The sequence below is a fragment of the Anoplophora glabripennis genome, unplaced genomic scaffold, assembly GCF_000390285.2.
Source record: "Anoplophora glabripennis isolate ALB-LARVAE unplaced genomic scaffold, Agla_2.0 scaffold1765, whole genome shotgun sequence".
In the NCBI taxonomy this organism is placed as follows: Eukaryota; Metazoa; Arthropoda; class Insecta; order Coleoptera; family Cerambycidae; genus Anoplophora; species Anoplophora glabripennis.
Genome location: NW_019418240.1, coordinates 23,602 through 32,625, shown reverse-complemented (window position 1 = coordinate 32,625; position 9,024 = coordinate 23,602). Strand labels below are relative to the sequence as shown.

Genomic DNA, 9,024 nt, shown 5'->3' with positions numbered 1-9,024 from the left:
ACTTTTTTAATAATAAAAATTTCAGTAGACCAATTAGCCATATATTTTTTATCAAATATCCCTCTCACTTTTGATATCCGAACGTGATCTCCAACTTGAAATTTTATGTTTTTCGGTGCAATTTNGTGTGTGTGTGTGTGTGTGTGTGTTTGTGTGTGTGTGTTTGTGTGTGTGTGTTTGTGTGTGTGTGTGTGTGTGTGTGTGAGAGAGAGAGAGAGGGGAGACGAGCCTGGCCTACCCTCAAGCGTACTCTTCGATGTATATTTTATTAGATTTTAATATTTGCGTACGCGATGTATATTTTAGCTTGGATGGTAATATTTGCGAGAATTAAAAAAAATAGAAGAGATTAGTTGACCCTTGAGGTCACGTTATATCTTTATCACATTAATTATTTAATAAACAAGATTAGTTGACCCCTGAGGTCACATTATATCTTTATCACATTAATTATTGAATAAACAAGATTAGTTGACCCCTGAGGTCACATTATAACTTTATCACATTAATTATTGAATAAACAAGATTAGTTGACTCTTGTGGTCACCTTATGTTTAAATATGAGTTAAAATATTAAAACTAGATTACACAGTGCACCAAAGAAAACAAAACGATTTGTATTATTTGGAGAAACAAAAATATTTGTTCCACCAACCGCCTCCTGTGAGATTTGAACTCACGACCTCCGGTTTCTTAAACCAGCGCTCTACCTTATTGAGCTAAGGAGGCTATATATTCTTTGCACCTTTAATATACATGTAAATTTCACGACTTTATATAAGTTATTAAATGTATGTTATTTGAGATAGCAGATAACCTCTGACCTTGTTATTTTAATTAAAATGAATGAGGAACCAATTTAATGTTTTCATATATTTTATATAATTAATGTACTGAGTACATAATGAAAAGAAAACAAGAAAAAAATTAAAAAGGAATTTATTAGATTTGTTTTGTAATTAACAATTAATATTTTTTGAAGACTCCATTTACACAGGTGACATTTAGATTGCGATGGTACAGATCCATCAACGTGGCTATGCCATTCTGGTCGGTTGTGGTGTACGAAACATGGAAGCTGTACTTGTAGGTTGAAGTTTTCTGTATATTGCTGAGGAAGCTTTGACCATGAAAGTAAAAGTTCAATAGGATGAGCACTTTCTATTAAATATTGTAGTGGAAAATTTGTAAGTTGTTCATCGGTAAAATTATACAAGGATTTGCCGTTTCGATGTTTATTTATTAAATTTTCAGTTATACATCTCGCACAGCGCAACTCTTTAGACATAATTCTTGAAAGCTGGTAATAATTAGCAGCAGCAGCAGCAGTAGCAACGAGGTTGTTATGTGTTATATTAGAAAAGTCTTGTTTATTACTAATTTTTCCTTTTCCAGTATTTGATATTAATTTGTTTGTAAATCACGTATATAATTAATAAATAAAGCACTTAAATTATATGTATGTGTTTTCTTATACTACTACTACTTTATAAATGTTAGGTTATAATAAAACAAAGACTGATTGTTTAAAATATATTTTACAAAGCAACAGACAACTACATTAACATTCAATTAGATATTTATCTAGAATATTTTCTAATATTGCAAATAACAGTTCTGCTTTTTCAAGAGGTGTTTTGCCGTGTAAAATTTCAAATGGTGTAGGAGATTACTTTTTATTTTTTTCTGTTGTAGTCATTCTATCCTCTAGAGCTCGTTTGGATGTTTTTGGTCTTATTGTTGTTGGCTTAATTCTTTTTCGTTTCTTTGCTGTTATCATTTCCTGAGATGTAGGCAAGTTAAGTAATGTTGATGAGTCTGATCCTGGTGACTCAGGTGAGAGTGCTGGTGCTGGTGGTGGTGGTGGTGGTGGTGGTGTTGATTTTTCTGGGGTTATCTCATTATTCATTTTTTCTCTTATAAATTTTATATGCTTTTTGAATTCTGCTTCATCATCGACATCTTAAAATAGTTAAAGTTGTTGTTGGACTTTCTAGTTCCACTTGTTCACAGTTTAAAGTTGCACTTTAAACTGTATGTGCAGCGTCAGAAACCAATAATTTATTGATTAAAACTGGAATAATTTACATAAAGTAAAAAGTAACAAAAGTAAAAAGTAGCATCCCATATAGCAATCGACCACTCCGATGGCTTAATTTACATATATGTTATAAACTATTATTAAAATTGATACATGTTGGATTATATTTTATTTCTTAAAATAATTGCTAGGTATATGTTTTGATGTATGTTGATCTTCAAAATGCTCCTTAACTGCACATGCAAAGCATATTGAATTTGGATATTCGGTATCTCCTTGACATTTTGTACATTTATGTTTTACCGGAACAGGCGTCTTAGAGTTACTAAGTTGTTTTCACTATTTCTTTCCTTTTATACTACATTATTCTTAGAAATCCAGCTATTATGTGTGTTATCGAACCCAAGCCACTTGACGAAAACTTTATCTTTTTTTCGTTTTAAATTTTTTTCAACTAAGTAGACTTCTGGATTTTTCTCTTTTTGTAATTGTTCTTGATAGAATCCACCTTGAATATCTTGTTTATTAGTGTCTTGTAATAGATACGTCACAGGATTAGTAAATTGTACTTTTTTAATAATAAAAATTTCAGTTGACCAATTAGCCATATATTTTTTATCGAATACTCCTCGCACTTTTGATATTCGAACGTGATATCCAACTTGAAATTTTACTTTGGTAGGTGCAATTTTTATATGATTGTATACTGTCTTTAAAAGTCTTTTTTCATTCTTTTTTGAAACATTTATTGGTTTCATTTTAATTGTTCGATGTTTTGTATTATTATATTTTTCAACTATTTTAGGTAGCAATTCTATCCATCTATAATGACCGTTAATATTAAATTCCTTCCACATGATATTTTTTAGTGTTCGGTTAACCCTTTCCACAATAGACGCTTTTTTCTCGCTAAATACACTATAATGGTTTATATTATACTTTTTCACTAGTTGTTTAAAGTGTTTATTGTATTCAGTGCCGTTATCAGTTTGAAGATTATAAATTTTTTCTGTTCTGAAAACGTTCTCCATTGCCTTACTTACTTCTTGCCCAGTTTTTGTTTTTAAAGGAAAGCCCAAACAAATTTTGAAAAACAATTAATTACAACTAATATATATCTATATCCTTTATTTTCTTTTGAAAACTGTTGTATTTCCACAAGATCAGCTTGATATAAATCTGTTAATGATTTTATTATAACTCTTCGTCGTTTAAAGTTAATTCTAGCAGGTTTGTGTATCTCTTCAACAACTTGTTTTTTAATGTCAGTTACAAATTTAGTTTTAGGTGTCATCATTTATTCAATAATATTTGCTTCACGTAGTTCTTCTATTATAGAATTAATTTCATTTAAATGTCCAGTATGTCCAGCCTCTTGAGAAGCAAGCAATAAACGTAATCTTTCTACTAATTCGTTAGGATTGTCCCAGTGTACGTAGTCTATTTTATTTTCTATTGATTCCATTAACATCCCATAACCAGTTGTCACCAGCGGAGCTATAATTTTTTTATATTTAGCCAACTTGCTACCATCAACTTGTTTCGAGGATTGATAGTGACGTCTGTGAGCATGCGTTTCAAGAATAATTTCTTTATACATTTTCTTATCATGATTAGAGAAATCTTTGGGATATTTTTTAAAAAGCAATTCATATAAACCTTCAGTACCTTTATATCTTTTATTTTTTACTATAATATCTGAACCGTCTATATGCAGTTGTGAGTCACCTATATAAAATTTTTCCAAGGTTGGATTGTGTCTAATACCATATATATGATCAAATTGTTCATTGTTGTCATCATTAATCATATCATGTATATACTTTCTAGGTAATTCATCATATTGGTTTAAATAATCTGTGAATGATTCTTGATACATTTGTTCTTGCCTATTCCTAATTAACGGCGGTTCATTACTATCTTCACTTCTCTCATTTTCAGAATCAAAGTATTCTATCATTTTTCGTTTCAAATTACCTTGTGGTAAATTTCTTTTAGATGTAGAGGCTTTTGGTGTAGATGTACTAGGTATTATATCATAATCCATTTTATATTCATCCTTTATTTTTTTCCTTCTCTGTCTTTTCCTTTTACTTTTCTTAAATGTTGATCTTTTGTTTCTAGTTTACTTTCAATATTTCGTAGATGTTTTGTTATAGGGGAAAATACACTGTTTTGATGTAGTTCAATTAATTTTAATAATTCTAGCTTTTGTTTGATAATATTACGCTTAGCTACAATTTTTTTTTAATTTTTTTTATCCATAACACTTTATTTCTTGAACAGGTTTTCTGAACTGCTTTCTGAACTGCTTTCTGAACAGGTTTTGATCAGGTTTTAATAGATCTGTTCTAGCTTCTATTATAAACTGATTTATTTTCTATAGAATTAATCATTTTATCGGAAATGGTATCAGGATTTATAAAGTCATGAAGTCCAATCCTATATCCTCCTTTGTTAACATCAAAATCCTTGAAAATAGTTAAAAATCCATAGGGCTCTTTCCAGCAGAGTGAACAAATATATTTAAATTTTGGAAAAGTCATATCTGCACTCACATGATCCATATAAATATGTTTCAAACTTAAATCATCTACTTTGAAAAACAATTAGTGCATTAGCATTGTCTCTTATCAAATGCTTTGAAATTTTTGCATAAGATTGATGTAAATAAAAACAATCAACAGAATTATGTCTTCCCATACAGAAATATTCTCGAATTATATTTTGATTGGAGCAGGCAACGTCATCAAATATAAACACAGAATTTTGATTAGCCTTGGATGGTTCTAAAATTTCTTCACTATTATCAAAATGAAAAGTTGTTTTATAGGACCTAATAAGATATCTCTTAGGTACACATATTTATCTTGATTCAGAGGTTTTTGAATAGACATATACGTTTTCAAATTTCAATCCATTTTCATGTTCTAATAAGGTGATTATTACATTGGTTTTACCACAATTTGATGGGCCTGTAATTATACATCTTACTGTGTTTGGTAATAAAACGCTATGTTTTGTTTGTTGGTTTTTTCGAAACAGTAAATCATGGTTGTTGACTTGTAACTTAACTTTTTGTCTTTCTATCTTCACTTCATTTTTATGTATTTTTTTTTCATTCTCATAGTTTCTCAATTTGTATTATCACAACAAATGTCATGTGAAAAATATGTATAAAATTGATGACATAAATTATATATATTTAGTCAAAATGAAATACTATGTGGATAATGTTAAATCTGGTAGGGGTCTCATAAATTCAGCAATAAATAAATTACCCTTTGAACTTCATATCCCATCATACGACTTTTGCGGTCCTGGTAAGAATTTATATTTCCTGATAGCTCATTTTATTATATTTAATTTTATTTTAAAAATTTATTCTAAAAAATTTATTAATTTTCCTATGTAGGTACAAAATTGGAAAAGAGGTTAGCTCGAGGTGATAAGGGCATAAACGGATTAGATGATGCATGCAAAGAACATGATATAAGTTATAGCAAAAATACAGATCTTAAAAGTCGTCATGCTGCTGATAAAATTTTAGGGAAAAATGCCTGGGCGAGATTTAAAGCAAAAGATGCATCTTGGAAGGAAAAACTGGCAGCACTAGAAGTTGCTGGGGCTATGAAAGCTAAAGTAAAACTTGGTATGGGATTAGATAATAAAGAAAACATTATGAATAATTGTGTAAAATCAATGGAAAAAGTTAAGAAATCAACTGAAAAATCTTTAGAAAATATTAATACGTGTTTAGAACAATTTCAACAAACAAAAAGAAAGCGAATTAAAACAAAAAAAATACTAAAAAGAAATACATATGTAACCAATAATAGAATTGCAAATTTGGATACAATTTCACATTTTAATACACAACAACAACAACAATAACAACAACAACAACAACAACAATCTAATAACAAGATGAAATCTAATTACAAGCATAATGATAATAACAATAATAGAAGCAGAAAAAACATTAAATTGTTCAGAAAAAGAAAATTAGATGTTGAAAATTATGCTTCTCTAAAAAAAGCACGTAAAACAAATGTAAATGTGGTGAGAAGGAAAAATTTGAAAAATGTCAGTGCTGAAGGGGGAAAAGAAAACTAGATTTTGATGATGTAAAAAATTTAAATAAATTACGTAAAATAAGATCTTTTAGAAAGAGAAAATTGAATATTGAAGATGATGATGATGATGATAGTCATTTAAAAAAAGTACATAAATTAAAAATACTAGATCTAACAGGAAAAGAAAATTAAATATTGAAGATGATGAAGATGATACTCCTTTAAAAAAGTACATAAATTAAAAGATACTAGATCTAACAGTAAAAGAAAATTAGGTATTGAAGAAGGTGGTGGTGATGATCCTTTAAAGAAAATACGTAAACTGTTGGATACTAGACCTTTGAGGAAGAGAAAATTAAATAACGGTGATATGGATAATGATGATATGGGTCCCATTGAAACAATGTCAAAATTAAATCATTATAATCCTCTACCGCTACACCGGAAACGAAAACATAACAATGGTGAAGATAATTTTGCTGAAAAAATACCAAAATTAGCTCATTATGAGCCCCTACCGTTACACCGAAAACGTAAATATGTTGATGATAGTAAAGATAATTTACAAATAGAACCAATAACGAAAAAACCGAAAATTATTTAAATAGCAATAATTACTAGTAATAACGTCAGTTTCAAAAAGATGTTAAACAGTAAATATAAAAAAAATGAGTAGAGCCAAATGGAAAACAAAGTGTAATAAAAGAAAATCTATAAAAAAGAGAAAAGGAAATAGTGTACCTTTAAAAGAAGCAATTAAGCGAATTGGAAAAAGTATAGGTCATTATAAACCTAAAACTATTGCAGGAGCAATTCTAGTGGCTATGAAGGCAGCAAAAAAGATTAAAAAAAGATCATACCTTCTCCTCGCATCGTAAACGTACCTACCGAAAAAAGGAGGAATATTACCATTAATACCAAAATTTGCTGGGCTTAGTGCATTAGGCGCTTTAAGTGGAGGTGCTGCTGGTATAGCAAAAGCTGTAAATGAAGCTCGACAAGCCAAACAACAATTAGATGAATCTCAACGTCACAATAAATCAATGGAAGCTATAGCTATGGGTAAAGGTGCCTACTTGAAACCTTATAAACGTGGTTTGGGGCTTTTTTAGATCCACCTCAAATTTCCAACAGCTTCCGTTGACACTTCCTCGTCGACCTTTAACAAATATCGATATCGATAAATTTGCTAAATCATTGAAAATTCCAAATTTCAGAGGTGTATTTATGAGAAATAATTTACCTCGAAAGATACATGTATATGAAAGTGGAGTAATCAACTTGGATGATAATAATGGTCCTGGCACACATTGGACTGCATACAAAAAATATAAAAATCATATAATTTATTTCGATAGTTTTGGAAATCTCCGTCCTCCGGCAGAAGCAATGAAATATTTTAATTCGAATGGTCACTGTGATGTATTATATAACCATAAAATATATCAAACCTATAATAGTTATAATTGTGGACATTTATGTTTATTATTTTTATTCAATAAATAGTTGAGTCTGAAGAATATGCATTTATTTAATTATAATCTTTAACACAGTCAACATGCCGTATACGTTTACCATGTCAGGGAGGACATCACAACTTTCAACAAGAATTTATCCTCCGATAGTTTTAAATAAAAGTAATTATGTTTTGGGTCTTATCGATTTTCTCAGTTACAATTCGATTCCAAATGTGGATAATTCTAATAATATGTTCCATTATGGAAATGAAAAAGTTGTAATACCTGAAGGATCCTATGAAATAAAGGATATTGAAGAATACATAATGAAACACATAACGGATAAGGAAGAACAAGGAACTACTAAGTTAACTTTGAAAGCCAACAATAATACATTAAAGTGTGAAATAAAATGTAATAAAAGTATTGATTTTACCAAAGAAAACAGCATAGGAAAGTTATTAGGTTTTAAATCTCGCATACTTAATGCAAATATTAAACATATATCAGATTATCCAATAGACATTTTCAAGGTGAATTCAATTTGTGTGGAGTGTAATTTAGTGACAAATTCCTTCAACAATGAAAAACCTGTACACATCATACACATGTTTTATCCTAATGTTCCACCAGGCTTTAAAATTGTCGAAAAACCTTCAAATGTTATTTACCTACCAATTAATACACAATACATCGATGAAATAATACTTAAAATCGTCGATCAAGATGGTAATCTAGTCAATTTTAAAGAAGAGTTAATCACGGTGAGACTACATTTGAAAAATATTGAAGATGGTGATTAGATATACAGATAATTTATTTTTCCCTTTTTCGATGTCTACGATGATGATGGGAGACAATGCAATAATAACTGATGCGAGACGGAAACAATTTAGTATGAAGAGAGAAGTGAAATGATTAATACCTCGCAACAAAAAATTTTTACAATTATTAGGATTTAATTTAAAAAGACATTATTAGCAAATTAGAAATTTTTGGTACAGTTTTAAGTTGAAGATTAGTGTAAATATAAGAAAGTTTTTTAAGGTCCAACTGTCAATATAAACAAAACGAAGAACAATATGAGTTTTAATATTTTAAATTGTAATGAACCATTATTCATTCCAAGTTTTTCGTAAGGGTTCCGTTATTTATTTATGAAATTAGTTTAATTGGGTGAGAGCAATTAACCGCGAGTCGAGCCGAAACCGTCCGTTTGCCCCACTTTGTCGAGGGCCGCGCGCATAATCCCACCACGACTCCTGCCTAGTCAAGGGGGGATTGAGGCAATAAAACAACCGTTCCTGCACGAAGATCCTCAGTTCGCTGCCAGAACTCGAAGAACTCCAACGCCAACCTGAGGACCACCCCGAGGACCTGAACACCGACCAGAGACCGCCACCCGACCCAAGGAGTTCGCTGCCAGAACTCGAAGAGCTCCAGTTCCAAC

At 30.1% G+C, this 9,024-nt stretch overlaps 1 non-coding gene across 1 annotated transcript; it reads right to left on the bottom strand.

Moving 5' to 3' along the window:
* Positions 1-655: 655 nt before the first annotated feature.
* Trnal-aag lies at positions 656-729 on the bottom strand. The gene has a single exon. It is a non-coding gene; the product is annotated as a tRNA-Leu (tRNA).
* Positions 730-9,024: the final 8,295 nt, after the last annotated feature.